The 24,092-nt window shown below is 36.9% G+C and overlaps 1 protein-coding gene across 10 annotated transcripts in view; it reads left to right on the forward strand.

Annotated features, from left to right (window-relative positions):
• Positions 1-24,092, forward strand: part of MEF2A (myocyte enhancer factor 2A) — a 114,769-nt gene that overhangs the window by 11,591 nt on the left and 79,086 nt on the right. For 9 of the 10 annotated variants that reach the window (XM_033100034.1, XM_033100039.1, XM_033100040.1 and 6 more), the window contains one exon: positions 17,988-18,073. The exons of the other annotated variant lie outside the window; for it this stretch is intronic. The gene's annotated coding sequence lies outside the window, so the exon portion shown is untranslated. The remainder of the gene's footprint in view (positions 1-17,987; positions 18,074-24,092) is intronic. 10 annotated transcript variants of the gene reach the window in all.

Consider the following 24,092-nt stretch of genomic DNA (forward strand, 5'->3'; position numbering starts at 1 on the left):
AGTTTGGGCCTCTTTGATGCTTTCTTATGATGAATTTGGGATTCTGCATTTTGGGCCATCCCACCAGAGAAGGGATGGTGTCACAGCTGGAGGTACATTTTGTATGGGGGGCGTATATGATGTCAGTGTGTTAGTACTTGTTAATCTTGATCCCTTAATTAAGGTGGTCTCTGCTGGTTTTTCTCTTTGAAAATGGTAAATATTTTTGGGGAGAGACTATGTTAATTTTCTGTTTCTCCTCCGACTTTCACTCATTCACTCATTTTAGCATCTATCGGTGGGACTTATCTGTTGCAATTATTACTGTAATACTTACCTGATGGTGATTTTAGAAAAGTTTTCTGTTCCTTTCTCATGTATCAGTTGAAATTCTTCTGTAATGAAGAGATGTCCCTCCTCTGTCATTTGTTTATTCAGTCACTTACTTACATTAGTATAGACTCAAAGATATTTTGTAGGTTCTAATCTCATGCTGTCATTATTTTATTGCTCAGATCGTCCAGCTTTGGCCATTGAGAGCTCCCTCTGGTTGACTCCTGTGTGCTTTTGACATGTCTCCATCCTTTTCCGAGAACTTCCTTCCTTTCTGGTACTACATGAAATTCCAGGCTCATCTTGTACTTGGCCTGTCCCAATCCTGGAACCATCTTCTTTTCCAAAGAGCCCTGGCTCCTTTTATTGGAGGATAGCGTTTAGAAACCAAGATCTGGTGCTACGTATGCTTTTTGCTACTGGACTGGCATTGCTTATGGGCCTTCCCGGCAGAGCGAAGGAATATACGTGTGCACACGAGACCACGTATACACATCCACTCCCAATTCCGCACCACAGCCTCTGTGTCCCTAAGAGCCCCTGTGCTATGTGCAGCCGTGTGATAAATGCCATGGGGTGAGTGGGATCAGTGGAGCAAGCGGGACACACTCAAAAACCTGTCACTGACACAGGAAACAGAAAGAATAGGCACCTGCTAAACCTATGGAAAACAGCAGCGTGGTATTAGAATGTTAAAGGTTTAAGTAATACATGAACACATAGCAAAGATGAAAAAACAACCGGTATGACAAAAACCGTGCGTCTGCTTATGTCAGCGAGTGTGGTTGTAAGGTGCTGTGGGGTGTGGCTAGAGTGTTGTCACCCGAAATCAGATGACACCTCACACCAGGTGTGGATGGATTTGGCTCATAACACACGCGGGCGACTGGGGTAGCTCGTTTTCGTTTGAGGTACTTCTCCCTTGCGTGCCTCACAGTTTCTTCTTCACTTCTGTAATAATGTTTAGTTTTTTTCCATTTCTCCTTTGAAGTCTGCCAGCTTTTAGAATTTCTCTTTGTATTTTGTCCATTTTTGTTGTTAGCTTTTGAATTTCTGATTCTAAGTGGTTTTCATATCTTCACCTGCCTGTTTGTTGTTTTCTGCCTTGGGGGTTGGTGTTGGTAGGGAGTTTTCCTCAGTCGATAGGTGTCGCATTCTGTTTCTTGAGTTTGTGGATGTCACTTTTCTGTGGTTCATGTGTATGATGTTGCGTGCTTTCTAGAATTCCTAGTTTACTGGTGCCTCTCTGTCAGTATAGAACAGCCCCGTCACTTCAGTGGTTTTTATTTGTTTTGTTTCAATGGTCGGAGAAGGGTTGTGAGACTGAACATTTTATGATTCTTCATGGTCTGACAAGCTCTTCTATTTCCTGCTTTTTCTTTTTCCCTTTACTATCCAATTGCCAAAGGACACTTTCCCTTCCCTTTGCTCATTTTCTTGCCAGAAGCTACACGTGGCAAAGTTGTGCCCCTTTACGTGGCATCTACTTCTTCAGTAGTGCCTATTCCTTTAGATCACCAGAGCTTTGATCTTGCTCCCCAATTCTGATCCACCCAGACACTGGACAAATGTGTTCAGATTTAGGGTGGGTTTATTATTTTTGATGGTCCTGGCAAATGACCGTTAGGCCCCTTAGTTAGCCTCCTTGCCACCAAGCCTTGTGGCTGAGTGGGGGTGGGGGGCCATCTGAGAAATCAGGCGCTGGGATTTGATGGTTTTTTGGTGTTCACACACAGGTATTTTGCAGGATCAGCATTCTTTGTCTTCAGGCTAAGGTGAAAGCGAGGTTTTGTATAGAATTTCCTTTTCCTTTATTATTTTTTTTAATATTGTTTAGGAGAGTATTTTTAGAGTTACTTAGATCCTCTGCCATCATTTTCCACAATAAAGTGTCTACTTTTGTGGGAAGGGGGAGTGGGAACCTCCTGACTTACAGTGTCAGTGTACCAAAGCTTTTAGTTAAGAAAAGACGGGCAGTCAACTTCTACAGGAGCTGGAGACTCCAGAAAGTACCTCCTGTGAGAAGTAAACTAATTAGATATAAATATTCTTACTTCATTCTGCTAGCGTGCAAATGCAGCTCCTGGGTTATTGCAAGAGTCTTAAATGCTTTTTTTGGTGAAGCCAGGTTATTACTGCACAGGTTTGTTTCTGTAATGTATATTGGAAACGCCTTGGTTTTATTATAACATGAATGAGTTATAGGCCGGTCTGTATTCAGCCAAGGGCTTCTTTGGTACTTCTTTAGTCTAATGACAATCCAATATGTGTAGTTTTTGGAAAAGGTAACTTCTAAACTTGGTATTGATCCGGTAGATGGTAACTTCTTTGAAATTAAACCACATGTACTTCTTTTCATTCTTTTTCTACTCTCTCTTGGTTTTCTCGGTTTTCTGATGTTCACAATTGTTCTTTGATTACAATCAATGGTAGGTGTGGTGTTATTTCTGGACTCTACCTTCAACTGTGTTTAATAATGTGGCACTAAATCTGTTTATTGTCGCTCAAGTTAATTGCTCTTTGTCTTTTATACTTTTTAACAGGAGATATTTAACAAAGTTGGAATTATGTGTTGGAGTTCTTTATGGTTGGTTTCTAGAATTCAGTTGTTTAAGTTATTTATTACCTTGAAGCATCTTTCTCTAGAATTAACAGGTTTTTTTTGGGTCAGTGTTTTATGTTGTTGGAGTAGAAATTGACTTGTTTCATTCGTCATTTTACATTTCTTTTTGTAAAAATAACAACCAGAATGAAAACGCTTATTAACTTGAAGCGTCAGAAATCATTCCGAGTATAAATTAAACCCTTTGCTATTAACGAAGTGTCCTTGGAGTCTCCACTTGGTTTTCTCGTGATGTTTAAAGGCGATCAGTACCTAAGCCCAGCTGTCTGTCTTTGGAACCTCATTTATGAGCTTTCATTTCTTTCTTCACATTTTTCGTTGTCTCAAATAATGACTTGATGGGCTCTTTATACACTTCCTTTTCATTGCCCGCCCCCCCGCCTTTACTTTCAACTGGCAAACATGGGAGCCCCAAAGCAACGGCCATGGTGTGGCTCCCTCACTCCCTCTTTTGAGCTCTACCCCAAATATTCTTCCTGCTTCAACTGTTGTTTCTGTATTGTTGATTATGAAATATAAACACACAAAAACCATATCAATTACTTTGGTATATGAATTGCCAAGTGATTTGTAAATCTTAGACGTAATAAGTGGAGTAAGGAGTTCAGGGAAGGAAGAGTTCAGAAGTGAGCAGGGCACGCTTCATGGAAGAATCGCTGCTTGAGCTGGATGTCAAATTTTATTGTCAGAGAGGTGGAAAAGATACTCCACATAGAGAAAAGAATTTGAGCAAAAGAGCTAAACCAGGAACGTGAGAGGCATACGAGTATATTGGGCACAGTTTGGCCAGAACGGAGGGATTTTCAGAAGTAGATGATGGTAAAGTGGGAAAGAGAGCTTGAGGGCAGACTGTGCAGCACCTCAAATGTTGCACAGGTTGGACTTTGTTCTTCAGGTGAAGAAGGGCTGTTGAAAGTTCAAGTGTGGAAGTGACCAGGGCCAGCTTTCCTATTTCCATACAGGGTAACGAAATGATGTGTATATCCTTATGAATGAAGCTTGGTTGCTTAAAGAAGAATGCTAAATACCACTTTTCAAAAAGCGCAGTGCCAGGTTCATTCTTTACTTTGATTGTCTGATGGAAGTTGGTGGGGATACATGCCTTTCAAATAGAAGACATAGAGAAAGGTGGATTAGCCTTTTCACATTCTTCTCTGTAGCCCGCTTCTCGGTCTTTCCTGGGCCAGACCAAATGCTGTGCTTTCTGTAAAGAACTGATTCCTTCCAATTAGTATTTTTCATTTGAAGTCCTGTATATAGTATTTTGTATCTGTCTTACCGTACAAACCATATGGACTAAAATCAATAGTTTTATACACACTGCATTGAAGGGTTTTGTGTTCTCTTAGTTCTTCTTACACTCTTTTCATGTAGATTCTCAGTAAACGTATAGTAAATGAATTTGTTAAAATTGCTCTCTTTCAAATGACCCTAGATTTTGCACTTTGCAAGATTTAGATTGAGCTAAGGTTTTGAAAAGATAAGTTTGTCATCTCTACCCATGCTAGTCTAGATCAGTAGTTCTCAACTTTTTTCCTCCTGTGAGATATAGTAGATGAAATTTTGACACGTGCACTTCCGTGTATCTACTTAGCAGGGAAGTCAAGTATTACAGTGGTTTACAATTGCCACAACTATCGGGCATGTGTTGTAGATGTAACAGGTAGTAGGTAAGGTGCAGTTCCTAGGCCAGTAGCTATAACTCTTCCCAATTCTCTTCCACTTAATTGAGAAGCATATCAGTGTGCAAAGGTGAGGCTGCGAGAATAATCAGACGCCCCTGTCTTTCATTTTAAGGTTCAGGCCACCACTTCAGAAGTACCAAATTACTTGCAAGAGAAATCCCAAGTTATGGTATCTTTCAAGATGACTTTCAGACCTTTAGGATTTCTTTTTTTCCATCAGTGTTTTTGTTGTTTGTTTTAAACAGGTAGAACCCCATTTTAATGTGGTTTAGACTGGTAGTCTGGATTTTACTCCTCGATTCCATTTCATTTCTATAAAGTTTAGAGTTTGTGTCCCTAGAAAGACCTCTGAGGCCTCTTTCATTTCAAAACTTTAGGAAGTTGCAGAATATCATGAATACATGTTCCAAACTTATTCTACAACATCCTTATTGGCCATTTGTTTGACAGTTTACCAGTCAGACTGTTTAACCAAAGTGATGTATTGTTGGCCATTATGTTAAGTGCTTAGTGGCACATTTTAAAGTGTACTCATTTTTAAACTTTTTGTTTTGTGTGTGAACAAAATATGCTGGTTGTTAGAGTTCGGGTGGTTGAGGACTACAAAAAGGACAAAGGTTCCAGTAACTCCGTGCCTGCAGAGGAATACTGGGAGAGCTGGGTTGTGGGCTAGAACAAATGGAACTTCAGCATTTCAAAAGTCACACCCTCTGCTGGAAGCGTGACAGTGTCATCAGAACTTGTGATAAATGTTAGTGTTAAATATTAACGGAAAACTGTCAATATGGTTGCTCGTTATGGATTGAGGGGATGATAAATTATTTGGGAGAATAAATTATTAGATACTAGTAATTTACCTAAAATGCCTAATTACCTGTGGCATAAGGACAGATACGTGAATTACTCTGAGGAAGGTTGTTAGCTACCATAATGAAGAGAGATTATGGAAAAGAAAATCTGAAGAAACTCTGAATTTTTTATTACTAGACTAGAAGCTGGAAATGAACACAGATTAAAAAAAAACTTGTGTACCAGTTTTCATAGCAGCATTATTCATACAGGCAAAAAGTGGAAACAGCCAACCCAAAAGTTCATCAGCTGATGAATGAGTAAATAAATAAAAGGCGATCTTTCCATACAATGGAATATTATTTGCCAATAAAAAGGAATGTAGTACAGATACATGCTACAACATGGCTAGATCTTGAAAACATTGTAAAGTGAAATAATGCAATCACAAAATAAAGTGCATACAGTGTATGGTTCAATTTATAGGAAGTGTGCAGAACAGGCAAATCTATAGAGACAAAAAAGTAGATGCCCCATTGCTTCGGGCTGGGGTGTGGGGTGGGCTGGGGACTGCTGGCGGGTACCAGGTTTCTTTTAAGAGTGGGGACAATGTTCTGTTATTAGATAATGGTGACGGCTGCCCATTGCTACGAATGTCAGAAAATACTAAAGTGTAGACTTTACATTGATGAATTGTGTGGTATGTGACTTACATCTTAATGAAGCTCTTTTCATTTGTGAAAAAGGAACAGAAGTGTGAAGAGACGTTTGGGTAGAGGAAGCGATGGCATGGTGGAAAATGGCCATTTCTTGGCGTTAGTATACTATCGAATTATGTCACAGGTGCTGCCCGCTCTGTCCTCTAGCAAAGAATGTAATAGGTTATGTTTTCCTGGGGTTTGGCACCCAGCTTTTTAACCTTACGGAGGCTGGATTTGGGCATTATACCTGTTGACAGGATTGTCTTGCCTTTCTCTTACCTCTGCATTTTTTGGTTATCAAATTCAAATGCTTTCCTGTTTTCAAGGTAGTGCGTAGTTGTGTTCTGCCCATCTGTCCATCCTGTACCCCGCTTTGCTCTTTTTGTTTATATCTACTCAAGTTTATGTCATCTTTCTTACCTCCTGTAATTGGAACAGTCTTTTTGTGCTTAAAAATCACTTCCTTGGGTTGGCCCGGTGGCTCAGGTGGTTGGAGTTCTGAGGTCCCCAGTTCGATTCCCACATGGGCCAGTGAGCTGCGCCCTCTGCAGCTAAGATTGTGAACAATGGTTCTCCCTGGAGCTGGGCTGCCGTGATGTGTGCTGCCAGGGCTGGCTGCGCACGACTGGCGACAGGCCGGGGGGAGCGCAAGGCTCATAACACCAGCAGGGGCCAGCGAGCTGTGTCCTACACAACTCGACTGAGAAACAAGGGCTGGAACCGGAGTGGCGGGGAGGTGGAAGAAAGGGGGAAAATGACTTTCTTCCTTAAATGCTTGCATCGGTGGGGTTTTACTGACTTAAAGATATTGTTTCCTGTGACTTAGTATTTACTTTCATGTTTATAAATTGTCCTTTTAAGGCCTTGGTAGTATTTTGTTTTCAGTTCTAGCATCAGATATTAAATGATTCCAAATATATTCCAAAACTTCTAATTTGGTTTTTGCTGCAGTGTTTGCCTTTCTGATGTCGTTCGTGCACAAAGTAATGAGTTTTTAATAGGAATTTTGTTAACTAATTGATTTCCAGTGACATTATCCATCTGTTCCTTTTGCCCATTTTCTAAGTTATTTTTTTACGAATGTACCGCCCCCCATAAGTAATTATAATAATTGTAATGGTGATGATTTAAAAAAACAGCCTCAGGAATGAGCTCACACTTACTAAGCTCGAACTGTAGGTTACACTGCCCTAAGCACATTATGTGCTTATTTAATTCTCACCACCAAATTTATGAAGTTTATGAACTAGTATTATGCTATTAAAAAATGAAGAAACTAAGACTTAAAAGATAATGCTGATTGTTCTTGGTCTTATCTGTGTAAAGTCAGAGAAATCTTTTAATTATGTATGTACAGCTTTCCGATGTGGAGGGCTGGCTCACAATGTGTGAATTGTGGATCTTTGTATGTTCTTAGTTGGTGGCTCAAAAATTTGCAAATTTATTTCTAAGTAGAATGATACAGTATGTACTCGCTTGTGTTTGGCTTTTTTCCCCCTCACCAGAACTGTTTTGCGATTCATCCCTGTTTCTGTCTATCAGTAGTTTGTCCCATTTTGCTGTCGCCTAGTGTTCCGTTATATAATATGTTTATACCACAACTTCTCCATCCACTTTCTATGGACGTTTTGGTTTCCAGTTTGGAGCCATTATGAAAAAAGCTCTGTATACATTGGAGTACAAGCCTTTGTGTGGACATATGCTTTCCTTTTTCTTGGGTAAATACCAAGGAGTGGGATTTCTGGATCATATAGTGAGTATATGTTTTACCTTTTAAGAAACTGTGAAACTGTGTTCTAAGTAGTTGTGTAATTTTACAGTACCAGCGACGAGAGCTGCAGTTTCTCCATATCTTCATCGACATTTTGCGTTGTCAGCCTTTTTAAGTTTAGTCACTTTAGTGAATATACAGTAGCCCCTTTGTCCTTGGGGGATATGTTCTAAGACCCCCCCAGTGGGTGCCTGCAGCCGCAGATAGTACCAGATCCTATATATACTGTGTTTTTTCCTACACATCTCTACCTCTGATAAAATGTAATTTATAAATTAGGCACAGGAAGAGATTAACAACAATAACTAACAGTCAAATAGAACTGTGATAACCACGTACTGTAATAAGTTACGTGAACGGTGGTCTCTCTCTCTTTCTGAAAATACCTCATTGCCCTGCGCTCACCTTCCCACTCACAGGAAGCCCCGCACGGCTTTGCTGTGGCCCCGCCGAGATGCCAGCCTCTCCGCTCTTTCACTTTGGGGCCATTAATAAGTAAAATAAGGGTCACTTGAACACAAGCCCTGCGCCACGTCAGCTGATCTGATAGCTGAGAAAGCGACTGTGTGACCAGTGGGCGGGGAGCGTGTAGAGCGTGGATGCTGTGGGCAGAGGGACGGGTCACGTCCCGGCTGGACCGCGCGCGATTCCATCACGCTGCTCAGAGTGGCGTGCAGTCGAACACAGGAAATTTAAGTAAAGGATGGGATTTTCCGTGTAATATTTTCAGATTGCAGTTGACGACAGGTAACTGAAACTGCGGAAAGCGAAACCGCAGATAGCGGGGCACTCCTGTACACTGCAACTCTTTATAGTTTGCACTCGCATTTCTTTGTTGAGTAGTGATGTTAAACATCCTTCCTTTACTTGGTATTTATGTGTCTTCTGTGGCGAAATGTCTGTTCAAATCCTGTACCCATTTTTAATTGGGTTGTTTGCTTTCCTGTTACTGAACTGTAAGAAATCTTTATTCTGGATAGAAATCTTTTTTATTCTCACCATTATCTTTTGAATATTTTCTACCTTATGTGGCTTGATTTTTATCTCCTTAATGGTGCCTTTCAAGCAGCAGAAGTTTTTAACTTTGCTAAAGTGTTGTTTGTCAGGTTTTTTTGTTGTTGTTTTATAGTACCTCCTTTCTGTGGTCTGTCTGATAAATCTTTGCCTTACATGGGGCAGTGGCCTTTTTTTGTCCTGTGTTTACCTTTGGAAGTTCTATAGTTTAGCTTTTCCATGCAGGTCTCTGATCTATTTTGAGTTAATTTTTGTGACTGTTATGAGGTAATATCAAGATTCATCTATTCTAGTACCATTGGTTGATAGGCTTTCCTTTTCCCATCGAATTACCCTGCACTTTTGATTTTCTATTCAATGGAGACACACACACACACACACACACACACACACACACATATGGCAACAACATGCTGTATCTTCCAACTTTACAAAATCTTTTTAGCTATAATAAATTTTGAATGATCTTTGTCAATTTCTACAAGAATGCTTGTTGGGATTGTGTTGAATCTTTAGATCAGTTTGGGGACCGCCAATATCACAATAATACTGATTGAGTGTTTGGATCCATGAACATGGTACATCTTTATGTATATTTAGCTCTTCCTTAATTTCTCTCAGCAGTGTTTTCTAGTATTCAGGATAATAGTCTAGCACATGTATTGTTAAATTTGTCTTGAAATATTTCATATTTTTGATGCTAAGGTGAACGGTATTTTGTAAAACTTTAGTTTTGCATTTGTCATTAATGGTATCTAGAAATATAACAAAAAAATTTTGATACTGTATCATACACCCTTGCAAAACCCATTTTTAGTTTCAGTCACTTTATTGTAGGCTTTTTTGGGATTTCCTGTGTATTTTGTCATGTCATACTTAAAGGCTGTTTTATTTCTTCTTTTGCAATCTGGGTACCTTTTTTCTTTTTCCTTGCATTATTGCACTTCTTCGGACCACCCGTAAAATGGTGAATAGACAAGATGGGAGTGGGCATCCTTGCTTTGTTTCCAATCGGGAGGGAAGGTGTCAAAAACCAGTCTTTTACCACTAAGTGTGATGTTAGCTGTAGGTTTCCATAGATGCCTTTCAGAGTAAGTTCTCTTCAATCCTCGTTTGCTGAGGGGTTCCCCTCATCCCCACCATGAATGGGTATTTTATCATGAATAGATGCTTTCTCTACATCTGTTGAAATTAATCGTGTTTTTTCTTTTAGAATATGTTAATGCAGTGAATTACACTGATTGATTTTTTAATACTAAACCAACCTTGCATTCCTGAGACAAACCCCACTTGTACTGATATTTTCCTTTTTATATGTTGCTGGATTTGACCTGCTAATCTTACTGATGTTTGCATTTATGTTACAAGTGGTTTGCAGTTTCTTTTTCTTGTGGTCTCCTTGCCTTGTTCTGGTATCAGGATTATGCTGACATCTTTAAATATGTTGGGAAGTTGTTTCCTAAAAGAGTTTGTGTAAGCTGATATTGTATCTTCTTTAGATGTTTGAAGAATTCACTAGGGAAGCCATCTGGGTCTAGAGCTTTCTTTGTGGGAAGCCTTTTGCTTTTGAATTCACTGTCTTTTTTAGATAGAGGGTTATTTAGACTTTTTTGTGTTGGTTTTGATAATCTGCACATTTCAAGGAATTTTTTTTTCTGTTTCACTTAAGTTGTCAAATATATTGGCTAAAATTGCATTCAGTATTACCTTAATATGCTTTTAATGTTTGAAATTCCTGTAGTACTGTCCTCTCTTTCAATTCTGATGTTGGTAATTTGTGTCTTCTCTCTTCTTTTCTTGATCAGTCTAGCTGGGGGTTCTTTTCAAAGCATCAGCTTTTGTTTTCTTTGTCTATGTTTACCTCTGTTCTGTTGTACCAATTTCTACTTTATCCTTACCTCTATTTCCTTACCTCTATTTTTCATTTCATGTGGGTTCCCCCCCAGCTTCTTAAGGTGGAAGCTAATTTAGACCAATAATGTTAAACCTTTATTCTTTTCTAACATAAGCACCAAAAAAATGGTAAATTTCCAACTAGCCTTAGCTCCAGTCCACATGATCAGATAATGTGTTTTTGTTATCATTCAGTTCAAAGTATTTAAAAATTTTCCTCATGATTTCTTTGACCTATGACTTATTTCCAAGTACTTAGAAAAATTTTCCAATATCTTTCTGCTATTTATCTTTAACTCTTTCATGGTCAGAAAACATGGTTCTTATATTTTTCTGTCTTGTTTTATGGTTCAGCATATGTTCTCTTGTTGACTGTACCAAGAGACATGTGCACTCGAGTGTTTATTCTTATGTAGTTGGTTATAGTGTTCAGTTAGGTCCAGCTGGTTCATAGTGTTATTTAGGTCTTATGTATGTTTATATATTTTCTATACACTTTTTGTGAGGAAGCATTGAAATCTGGAGCTACAATTGTAGATGTATCTTTCTCCTGTTAGTTCTGCCAGTATTTGCTTTATGTATTTTAGAACTTTTTTGTTGGCTGTGTAAACATTTAGAATTATTTTGTATTTCTGATAAATTGACACTTTAAATAGTATGATATAGGTCCTTTTTTATACCTGGTAATATTCTTTCTCCTGCATTCTCCTTTGTCTAATATTAATATAGGCACTCAGCTTTCTGAAGATTGGGTTTGTAAGGTATATCCTTTTCTATTTTTTGTTTCACCTATTTTATCCAATTTGACAATCTACTTTTATACTCTGATAGTCTCTACCTTTTAATTGGGACATTTAGACCATATATATTTAATGTAATTATTCATACAGTTGGATTTAAGTCTACCATCTTGCTGTGGCTTTTTTATTTTATTTTATTCCACCTGTTTTGTGTTTCGTTTTCCTCTTTCCCTACCTTTTTTTGGATTGCATATTTTTTTTAGCATTCCACTTTATCTTTCTTGGCTCATTAGTTTTATTTGACTAGTTTCTTTTTAATTTTTTTTTTTAGTAGTTACTCTAGGATTTTACAGCATGCATTTGAACTTACCACGGTTTACTTTCATCACTTTATGAGTAATGTAAGCTCCTTACTACAGTGTGCTTTCAGTTTTTTTCTCCTCATTCTTTGTTATTTTTATCATTCGTTTTATTCTACATGTTCGTATTACTATACATTGTTGCTGCTTTTGCTTTACACAATCAAGTATTTTTTTAAAACTTAAATGTTAAACTCACATATTTACCATTTCTGTTGCTTTTTCTTTGTGTAGAACTGGGTTTTGTGTAGAACTTTGTGTTTTCTTTGTGTGGAACTGGGTTTCTATCTGCCATTTCTTTTTAAATTAAGGCATACTTGTATTTCTTAGAGCAGTTTTAGGTTCACAGAAAAATTGAACAGAAAGTGCAGTTTCCGTCTACTCGTCCCTTCCCCCGTCTCCATCTCCATCCCCTCTCACTAGCATCTTGCAGTAGTGTGGTGCATTTGGTACAGTTGATAAGCCAATCAGTCTTGATGCATTATTATTACCTAAGTCCATAGTTTACGTTAGGGTCTACTCTGTTGTACATTTCTGCTCTCCTTTTTCTTCCTGAAGAACTTCTTTCAAGTGTTCCTTGTAGTGCAGGCCTGCTGGTGACAGATTCTCAGTTTTTGTTTGTATGAAACTGTCTTTATTTCCCTTTTATCTATGAGGGATATTTTTGCTTTATGTAGATTTTACTTTACAGGTGTGTTTTTTCTTTCTAGCACTTTAAAGGCATAGTTCCTGAGTTTTAAACTTATTTGCATTGTTTTTGACAAGGCGTCTGTGTCATTCTTATCTTTGTTCCTCTATGTATAGTGTCTTCTCCGACCCCAACTTTGTCTTCTTTTAAGACTTTTTTCTCTATTACTGGATTTCAGCAGTTTGATTATTAATGATATTCCTTGGTGTGGTTTCTTTGTGCTTAACCTGTTTTTGTTCATTGAGTTTCTTGAATGTTATGTGTTCAGTTTTCCTCAAATTTGGAAATTCTTTGGCCCGTATTTCCTCAGATATTTTGTCTTGCCATCCTTCTGGGACGCCAATTTCACCATTTTTAGATTGCCCTTGATATTCTCACAGGTCGTCAATGCTCTGTTCTTTGTTTCTTTTTTTGCTTTCTATTTTTACATCCTCAATTTAGGAATCTTTTTTTCCCTGCACTGTTTAATCTGTTGTTAAGTCTATCCAGTTTTTTTAAGGTACTACCGTGTTCATTTTTAGAGATCCATTTGATTCTTTTTCAAAACAATTGTTGTCTTTTTAGTTCCTGCTTTTTCTTTAAATCCTTTAATATATTTACAATATTTTAAAGTTTATGTCTTTAAAGATACCATCTCACTTGTATCTGGGTCTGTTTCTTCAATAGATTTTCCCCCAGTTTGGGTCGCACATGTCTCTACTTTCTTATGTTTACTAGTAAGTTTTGTTCGACTCTGGGACATGCATCACACCCTTGTCTGGATTTTGTTGATTTCCTCACAGAGATTTTAATTTTGGCAGGCTGTTACATTTCTTGTAGATCTCTTTGAACCTTTTAAGGCTTGTTTTTAAACTTTGTTCTGGCAGGGTTAGTGTAGCCTTTATTCTAGAACTAGTTTAGCCCTGCTACTAAGAGATGCCTCTGCTTCAGTTTCTACTGCTTGCCCCAGGTTTCGACGAGATCTTTTTTCCTTCTGGTCTAAGGTTGGATATCCCCTCAGTCTTCTGTATCTCTGGGAACGTTGGAGCCTACTGCTTCCCGATCTTGTTCTTTGCCTGGCCTTGTAGAGTTTTACTTGATTCACGCGTGGCTTTATGTGCACTGAGAAACTTCGTTGTCAGGAGTGGTTGCAGTTAGCCACTGGTGGCTGCTGAGACCTTGAATTGTGGCTGCTTTGAATTTAAATATGCTGTTATGCATAAAACACACTGTTTCAGGAACTTACAATGGAAAAAAGAATGCAAAATCACTCAGTGTTTTTTATGTCAATTATATCCTGAAATAATATTTTGAGCATATTGGATTAAATGAATTATGTTAAAATGAGTTTTCCTTGTTTCATTTTACTTTTATAATATAGTCACTAGAAGATGTAAAAGTACATTTCAGGCATACTTATGTTTCCTTTGAGTAGAGCTGCTCTAGAAACCGCTCTGCAGATTTGAGGCACACTTTTCTCGAGCTCTGTCCTCTCTGCCCCCTGCCCCATGGTTTCCTGCGACCTCCGCCCCCTGTGTAAGTTCTGCTCACTGAGTCTGACATGTTTGCTTGGCTTCCCATTGCTGCGCGGCCCTCCTGACTCTAGCCCAGGCATTTGTGGAGGACACTTGCCCTTTCTTCAGGTATCACAGCACTGAGCTGCTTGTTGTCTAGTGTTTAAAATTATAGTTTTATGTATCTGGTCAGTTTTCTAGTTGATTTCAGTGGGAGAGTACTTCTGGTCCTACTAGTTACCACATCTGGCTGGTAGCAGAAATCTGTTTAAAGCCTGAGTAGTTTGATGCCCAAGCATGAGAGCTGACCCTCATTTGAATTAAAAAAAAAAACCCAAAAAACAAAAAACCCTTTGCCACTAACCCTCAGTTTTGATTGCAAGCTGACATTCATATTGGAGCAAATAATGCACCTTTTATTGTGTTTATAGACTGTTCTTTATGTGTTATTTTTCTTCGCCTGTTTCATTTTTATCTTACTCTGCATTGACTTTAAAGCTGTTTGTTTTCACATAGAAACCTCTTTTCTTTGACACTGCATTATGCTTGGGCCAGAGGTGTCCAATGAAATTTTGATGATTCCCAAACAAAGGGCAGTAATTTCCTTCATAAATATCTTGAATTTTTTTGTTTTTAAACCAAGATTTGAGGAGATGCTTAGGTTTTTAGGCCCTTAAGATTTGAAAGTAGGAATCTTAATATCATATCAGGAGTACTTTGGTTTCGCTTTACTTTCTAGCTTATTGGCATTCACTGATTGGGCGCTTGAATAAGTGAATATATACCAAGAGATAGGAGTGGGAGCAATTATTTTGGGTCATTCAGGTCTTCATTTATCATCAACAATTGTACTAGGTGTTTTCTATTTGTTTGTTAAAGCATAGCTGAGATATTTAAAGAGAGGAGTTTGAATCTTAGTCATTTCATTTAACCCTCCTTGTTAATATGGAAAACTGGAAGTTGAGAGTAACTTGTGCCACAGTATAAAACGTGATACTCAGCATTTAACTCAGCATTTGTCATCGAAATGATAATGCCTTCAAAGGTTGCATTTGTTTCAGAATACCTTCTTCAAAAGTGTTTTTTTCTTTTTTTTTTTAACCATGTGATTTCTGTGACATTGTCTTGTGTAACTTTCAATTCTGGTAACTGTCATGTAGACATTTAAAATATATTTTACAAGTGACTGAGAAATTATCAGTAGCCATCATTTTTCTTCCCAGCAGGCACCCCTCTGTGAGTTGTCAGGGTATCTGTCATGTAGAGGTTGACTTGCCATGTGTATCAGTGTATATTGGACGCTGCTTAAACGTGTCAGTCCTCTGAGACTGAGATGTGCTCGGCTGTCTTTTGAATCTTGCAGCAGTGCACGTTCCTCTTGCACTTCCTTCATTCATTTATTCAGTAAAAGCATTGATTGAACTGTGGTTAGGCACAGCTGTTGCAGCATGCCTGGATTCTAGTCCCGGCTTCACCACTTCACTAGCTTAGCTGCGTGATCTTGGCCAGTTGCTTCTTAGTATTTGAGTTTCCGCTTGAGGATGGATAATGGTGAGGTTGTTGTTGGCTTTACATCACTTCAACTATGCAAAGCAATGAGGATGCTGCTTAGCAGGTGATAAATACGCCAGTGTTACTGCTGCTGTTGCACTTATTATTAATTATTATTATTATTATTATATTGGGTCTTCCCTGGATACCTTTTTTCAGGTTTTCATCCCCTCCCAGTACTTCCTTTCTTGCCGAATCCTTTTCTCATTAAGGACTTTTCACTAACCGGCCACGTGTATCACACACATTGTGCATTGCAGGTCTCCCCCATAGAATGTGAGGTGCGTGAAATCAGGGGTCGTGATGGGGATTTATCCCTGGCGCCTAGAACTGTCTGGAATACGTTATATTGGACACTCAGGAAATATTTTCTGGATGTATCACATGGAATTGTGTGCCAGGTATTGACTACATATTGGGGATAAAAGAATGAACAGAGTTCCTTCTCTTAAAACAAGCGTATAGTGTAATCGAAGAGATTCAGACTTAGAAAACTAACCGAGCTCCTTTTGCCCCTGGGAGTGTTGATGATGGTAAAGGCGTCCTGAGGATGCCCTCACAGAAGGTGACATTGAACGACATTTGATCCAGATAAGAGACAAGGGTGAAGCTTGTTTCCAGGCAGAGGTAATGCCTTGAACAGAGTTACAGAGCTTTGACACTTTGGGCCATGGCTTGTAGACCAGGTTAATAGCAATGTAGGTTAATTAGAAGTAGAGGGAGCTAGGAGGCTGGTTGGGACCGGGTTTGGGAGGGATAGCAATTAGAGCCACTTGTCATCTAGCCACGCCTGGACAGAAGCAGTGGGATTTGGAGGTTCAATATATGAAACTTTATTATTACTGGCTGCAGCACTAGTCCTGCTTTTGGTTTTATTGTTTGAAGGTCAGGGTGTGTTTCGTTGTAGAGGACTATAAAAGAACTCTGACAAACTTGACTTTTAGAATATTGCCTTTTAGAAACAATTTGAGAATTATGTACAAAACACAGGTCATCAATAACAGTTCTTTTACAGAATTGAGGAACGGATTTTGATGCAAGAATATGTGCCACGATGTGTAAATATCAAATTGGTGTTTAATCAGTTATTTACCGTGGATCAAATTGCTAAACTTTTATGTCTGCTGTGACACTGATGCAAAGATGTTATTAAAATACATGTTAAAATAATTAGTTTTGTTTAGATCGAGGACCCATGAAAAATAATTTCACTTTGTATTATTGGATTTGGGAAGTTGATAATAAAACTATATTTGAGGAGTTTTTTTCCTTTCTACATTTCAGTACAATTAGATGAGAAGCTGAAATTGACTTTTTAAAGCAAGTTCCTTTTAACCTTGCAAAAAAAGGCTTATTTGTGTGTGTGTGTATGTGAGTTTTAAAGTTCAAGTTGTTAATACTTAAATTATTAATATAAAGAGAATATTTGGCAGTTTATAGTCCCTGCCCTTCCCAGACAAGGTGTTTATTTCAAATAGAAACAAAATTACAGCATCACAGTAATTAATGTTGTTGAATCAGATTCAAAAGACTGGGTTTCATTTGATAAAGCAGATTTACTTGGTGATTGGCTGAATTCCTCAGTCATGCAATTCCAAATTATTGGATTAGCGTCACAATTGATTCTGGCCAATCCGAGAGGAGAGGGTGGCTTTTACCATCTTTCCCTTTTCTACCTAAATGTAGGGAGAAAGCAAAAATGTTTAGCAGCACTGGATTCTTCTTTATGCATTAATCCATTGGTTACTATTCATCAGTGTTCTTTTATTGTGAATTATTGACATCGATCAATTTTATATCCCTATTTGGCAATTTATGTTCATTACTTTCATTTCATTGTTCCCTTTAAAAGATAGTGAAACCTGCAAGTAGGTTTGTAGTTGAATACAAACATATTTTTTGGCAATACAAATCACTGACCATTTGATATGTTTTTTTCCTGAATGAGAACATAATACAATGAACATTTTCAACTATTTTATAAAAATGTAAATTCAATAGGCTCTTTGTACCAGGTGAATATAAAGCATTATCTTGTGATACAGAGGACAGGAAAATGGAACCTAGGAAACCAATTTGTGAATCCTGGCGTACGTAAGACTACTGCTAAACATTTGCGTAATACTCTCTGAAAAAATGCGTTAGTGACCTTAGAAGTGCTCAGTTGGCTAGCGTTATGCTTTTATTAACCAAATAAACAACTGCCTTTTAAAAATGTATTTTTCTATTATTTAGCAAGTATTTGTGGAGCTATCTGCCAGGCATAGTGTTATTGCCGGGATTTGTAATAATGAAACATCTAGTATTTAATTCTGTTTCAGAGTTAAGAACAATTACTAACCCATTTCCTATTTTTTTCTTTATTAAGGAATTGCATTTTGTGAAAAAGGAAAAAAGAAGAGTTTTCTGCAAGGATCATATCTAAGTGCACTTTTTGTTGATACACCATTTCTAGTAAGAAAATTTTTCTTTTTCTATGATGTGAAGTAAATAAATGGAAATGTTTTTTTTTAAAAAAAAATCAGATTGTCTTCTGAGTTTGAATGGCAGTCATTTTGGAGTTTATTTTGGGGATTAATGTAGATGAATTAAGGAAATTTGTAAAATCCAGTTGAACTGTGTAATACATAGTGACAGTTTCTCATATATTTTGTCTGACACTACTGAGATAATCTGAGTTTTTTCATCTTTTCCACTTCCATATCAATTTCCCTTATTTTTAAAAAAAGAAGAAAAAGATCTAATGTAGGTAGTCCATATTTACTGTGAAAATGGTTAGGGGAAAGGAGGGTTTGAGGATACGAGTTACAGAACTCATATCCTCATAAGCTGAGGGAAGAGTTTTCAAATAAAAGATGAAAGGGACAAATCTAGCCATATTTCTGAAAGGTGGGAAGGGACAAATAAAAAAAGTGAGCTCATTTAAGAGATCCTTTATAAAATGGGGACTTTTTATTGCCTTAAATCATAGGCCCATATTTACAAAGCCCTGGAATAGGCTATTTTGATTTAAAAACGTACATTGGTCTAGGTTAATTGGTGCCCATATATCAATAAGATGTGGATTGTTCCTCAGACGTTTTCATGAGTGAAACCTCATCAGAATTCTACCTTGTATTAAAAATGGAAAATCAATGAGTATTTTAAAATAATACAATTTTTAAAAATGTTAGGGGACAGTTTTGGTAAGTCATAATAAGTTAACATTAACATTTTAAATATTAAATATCGTTGATAAAGCCTGATGGTTATGTTAATAAAAAACTTGGGAAAGGTACTTAAGACTTTTTTTATTCTTTTCATTTTAAGAATAGTTTCGATATTTAACATAAAGTCTAATTTTTTCCTTGAATAATTAAAGAACTTTTATGAACTTACACAATGAGCTCTTTGTTGAAATACTTTATTCCAATACTGGTTTCTTATGGCTATATATTTTTCTTACTAAACTTTGAAGAACAGCCCATTTTATGGAATCCTTCAGTTTGGGGAACTAGGAGAAAAGGCATTGTTTTTCCAACTGAAGCAAAGTAACCTTGATTTTAAAACTTGGATATGTATAGGCGGGATGGGAACAATGAAGTTTAATTCACATTTTTCATATAAACCTTCTTAGTCTTTTGAAAATCTTTGAATGTTTATTTTTTTTTCATCTTATTTACATTTCTCATGTGTTTCTTTTGTCCCCTCACTGCCCAACAATGAGCGATTTGAGTTAAAGCAATGTAGGAATTTAGCCCTGCTCATGCCCGTTCCTCAGCACTCTGCGTCTTCTCTGAGCCTCAGCAATGGCTGTGGGTGTAACTCCAGCTGTTATATTGTGGGTAATGTTTAAGCTGTAGGGAATCCTCTGTCATGCTTTTTCACGGGGCTCAAGGATGTAAACAGCGTTTTATTCTTCGAGGCAGACTTTCTATGGCTCTGAGGGTTGTGCCTGATTTAATAACTATTTGCTTAGGAGTTACTGAATGCTTAGATGGGAGATGCTCTTTCCTCTTGAATAGATTTGTGTGTTGACTACAGAGCTTCAGATTACGGATTTTTCCCTATCATTCTGCCCTACTTTGGAGTACAAATTGAAGGCGTTGGCAGAGGGATTGGGCAGAATTTTTCCTACCTTATTTCTTTTCCTTCCTGTCTTGGAAACTGCTTTGGGCTCTTATATTTTAGGTCTGTGATCCACTTTGAGGTAATTTTTAATATGGTGTGAGGTAAGGGATGAGATTTATTTCTTTGCATATGACAATCGTATTGTTCCAAAAGCATTTTTGAGATTATATTTTCCCCTGTTGAATTACCTTGGCAGCTTTCAATTGACCATTATATTTGGGTCTATTTCAGGACTCTGTTCTGTTCCATTGATCCATATATTTGTCCTGTGACCATACTACACTGTCTGGACTACTGTAGCTTTATAGCGAGTCTTGAAATCAGGTGGTCTAAATCCTCCAATTTTTTCCTTCTATTTCAAAGTTGTTTTTCTATTCTAGGTCCTCTCCATTTCTATGCATTTTAGAATCAGCTTGTCAGTTTCTATAAAAAAGCCTCATGGCCTTATGAATGCTTTTATCCTAGAGGCCAATTTGGGGAGAACTGACCTCTTAAGGATTTTGAATCTTTCCAGGCATGAACTTGGTATTTCGCTCCTCTTATGTAGTCTTTAGTTTTTCTCAGAAGTGTTTTGTAGTTTTCAATGTAAAGGTATTCTATATTTTTGTCAAATTGATCTCTATTTTATATTTTTATGTTATAATAAATGGCAATCTGAAGAAAATCATTTCTTGTTTGTTGATAGTCAGTAGAAATATAATTGATTTTTGTGTAAAGTTTTGTACTTGTGATTCTGCTAAATTCATTATTACTTCTAGTGGCGTTACTGTATATTCTTTCAGATGCTCGGTGTAGCCCTTCATCTTGTCTGTGAATAAAGGCTATTTTACTTCCTCCTTTTCAATTGTTATGCCTTTTATTTCTTTGGCTCACTTCATTGCACTGCCTAGCAGTTCCAGTGCAATGTTGACTAGAAGTGCTGAGGACATCCTTGCCTTACTCCTGATCTTAGGTCGAAAACGTTGTCTTTCACTGATAAGTATGGTTTTAGCTATAGGTTTTTTTCGTAGATACTTAATCAGATTAAGGACGTTTCCTTCTATCCATAGCTTGCTTTTATTCTTATGGGTATTAGATTTTTATCAAATAGGTTTCTGCATCTTTTGAGATAATTATGTTTTTTTTTTCTTTTTGTTAATGTAGTCAATTATATTGATTGATTTTTGAATATTGAACTAAGGAATCATGCATTTCTGAGATAATCCCGACTTGGTCATGATGTATTACACGTTTTATGTGTTACTGGATTCATTTGCTAAAATGTAGGTATTTTTTTCGTCTGTGGTCACAGTCGGCATTGGTTTGTAGTTTTTCAAATAACACATTTTGGTTTTCTTTTTCTGATCAGGTAATAGAATGAGTTGGAAAGATTTCCACTTCCGGAAAAATTTCTGTATAATTGCTGTTATTTCTTGTTTAAATGTTTGATAGAATTCACCAATGAAGACCTCTGGGCTTAGAGTTTTTTTGTGGGAAGGTTTTAAACGATAAATTCAATTTCATTGATTAATATTGGGCGACTCAGATTTATGTTATTCTTTTTGAAAGCTTTAGTTGTTCGTGTCTTTCAAAGAATTCATCCATTTTACGCAAGTTCTGTAATTTATTGGCATGAAGTTGCATATATATTCCCTTATTCCTTTAATGTTTGAAGGATCTATGGTGATACCCCTCTTTTGCTCTGGTATTTGAGACCTTCCTTATTTTCTAAAGGAGCACTTAATATTTTAAATTTTCCTTTATCAGCCAGCATCGTACAAAGTTTATGTTATGTGTTCATTTAAATGGAGTTCAAAGAATTTTTAAATTCTTTTGTGATTCTTTTTGACCTATATAATTTCCAAGTATTTGGTTTATCTTCCAGATATTTTTTTCTCCAAATAGGTTTCTAATTTAATTCTGTTGTGGTCCAGGAACATACTTTATGTATTTATTATAAAGTGCAGAATGTTGTTTGTACTAGTGAATGTATTGTGTGCACTGAAGAATGTGTATTCTGTTGTTGAGTGGAGCTTTCTAAAAATATTAATTAGGTTAAATTGGTTCATAGTGTTTTTCAAGATTTCTCTCTTCTGATGTTCTGTTTGTTCAGTAATCGAGGAGAGAGGAGTGTGGAAATCTTCCATTGTGGATTTGTCTGTTTCTCCTTTCACGTCTTGGTTCATGTATTTTGAAGCTCTGTTCTTAGGTGCATGCATAATATTTAGTTTTTTAAATGTCTTCTTGATGAATTGGGTCCTCTGTCTTGAAATGTCCCTCTTTATCTCTGATCACTTGTTGTGAAATAGCTTCTGAACTAGCTTGCATGGTTTTGGATAGAAAGTCTGATATTACTCTTATTTTGTACCCACATATGTAAATTTTCTATTTTCTTTGACTGCCCTTAAGACTGTTTTAATGACTGTGTTTTAGTCATTTGATTATGATGTGTCTTGGTATGGTTTTCTTTGAGGTAAGCCTTAGATTTTTTTTTTTAGTTTTTTTTTTTTAACCAAATTTGGAAACATTGATCACTATTTCTTCAAATAGCCTACTGGCCCCATGTTTTTTGTTTTTCTTTTTTGGGGGGCATTCCAGTTATACTTTTAGTATTCTCGCTCTATTGGCACTTAAAGTCTGGTTTTTAAAAATTCTGCTTTATTTTAGAGGGTTAATATTGTCATGTCTTCAAGTACACTGGTCTTTTTTTCTGCAGTATACAATATATTCTTAATCCCATCCAGTGTATATTTTTATTTCTGATAATTATTTTTCATCTCTGGAAGTTTTATTTCTTCCATTTCTTTCCTCATGTTCTTACTTTCTATACCTTTTCAAATGTACAGAGCTTATTTATAATCGTTGTTTTAGTGCCCTTATCTGTTAATTCCATTAACTTTATTATTCCTAGGCCTCTTTATATTGATTGACTTTTCTTATTATGGGCCACATTTTCCTGATTCATTTCATTTCCTGTAATTTTTGTTTGGATGCTGCACATTGTGGTTTGATATTGTTGGGTGAATAAATTTTTTGTATTTTTTTATGTAGTGTTGAACTTTGTTTTTGTACACGTATATTACGTGGTATCAGCTGAATTCTTCTGAGGCTTTTTTTTATTTTAAAAAGCTTTGTCTGCATTGATCCAGGCAATTTTTATTGTAGGGTTAATTTAGTCATCTATCAAGGTTTTGCCTTTCTGAAGGTTATAATCCATGCCCTTTTGAAGATTTTTCTCAATTCAAAGTACAGCTGACCCTCGAACAACATGGGTTTGAATTTCATGGGTCCACTGACATGTGGATTTTTTTCAATTGACTGCAGTTCAGTTGATCAATGCAGTTCAAACCTGTGTTTTTCAAGGATAAGCTTCAAGGTTGGGAGCCCACGTATGCGGAGGTCCAAGTATATTTATACACAGACTTTCTGCTGAGGGAGGTTGCTGTCCCAACCCCCATATTGTCCAAGGCTCAATTGTAGCCCCAATCAATATTATGAAAAAGTTGTTAGTTTGTTTTCGTTTGGTGCTTTGAAGGAAACTTTATGGGCCAAGAATAGCTTAGGTAGTCTTGAAAGAGAAGATCAAAGCGGAAGGACAGTTTGTACTCAGAGCGTTTAAATCTACAATAATCACTTCCATGAAATAATGCCACAAGGATAAACAAAAGAAATCGTCTGGAAGAGGGTCATTGTATCCATGGACACTTGCTTGATGACAAAACTGGCACTTTCGAGTAGTAGGGAAAGAATTTTTTGATAAATGGTCCTGGAGCAGTTGGGGATCCATACGTTAAAAAAATGATTCACGCTCCACACCATAACATCTCAGCGTGAAAGGCAAAAACTATGAAACTTTTAGAAGCTAATCCGAGGAGAACATGTTTATGATCTTCTGACAGGCAAAGAGTTAGTTATTAAAAAGAAATAAAACTAACATAAATAAAATAATTGATACATTCGATTCCCTTAAAAATAAAGAAATTTTGTTCTTGCAAAGTCACTGTTAGAGGAATAGAGAGGCACGCCAAAGTGGATGAACATATTTGCAATCCATAAAATGGACAAAAAGCGGGTATATCCGAGTATCGAAAGCATTTCTGCAAATCAATGTGACAGAGATAAACAATCCAATAGCAAAATGGGCAAGAGACATGAAAAGGCACTTCATAAAAGAACCTAAATATTCAAGAAATATGTGAAAAAGATGCTTAACCCTATTAGTAACCTGGGAAATATAAAGTAAAACTGCAAAGAGTGGCTAAAATGAAAAGAGTGCAAGTTTTGGAGAAGATGTTAAGTTATGGGAACTCCGTAAAAAATGCTCGTGGGAATGTATATTCTTGCAACCACTTTAGGAAAAAGTTTGATATTTGCATGTATATGA

The sequence above is a fragment of the Rhinolophus ferrumequinum genome, chromosome 28 (assembly GCF_004115265.2).
Source record: "Rhinolophus ferrumequinum isolate MPI-CBG mRhiFer1 chromosome 28, mRhiFer1_v1.p, whole genome shotgun sequence".
NCBI classification, from domain to species: Eukaryota; Metazoa; Chordata; class Mammalia; order Chiroptera; family Rhinolophidae; genus Rhinolophus; species Rhinolophus ferrumequinum.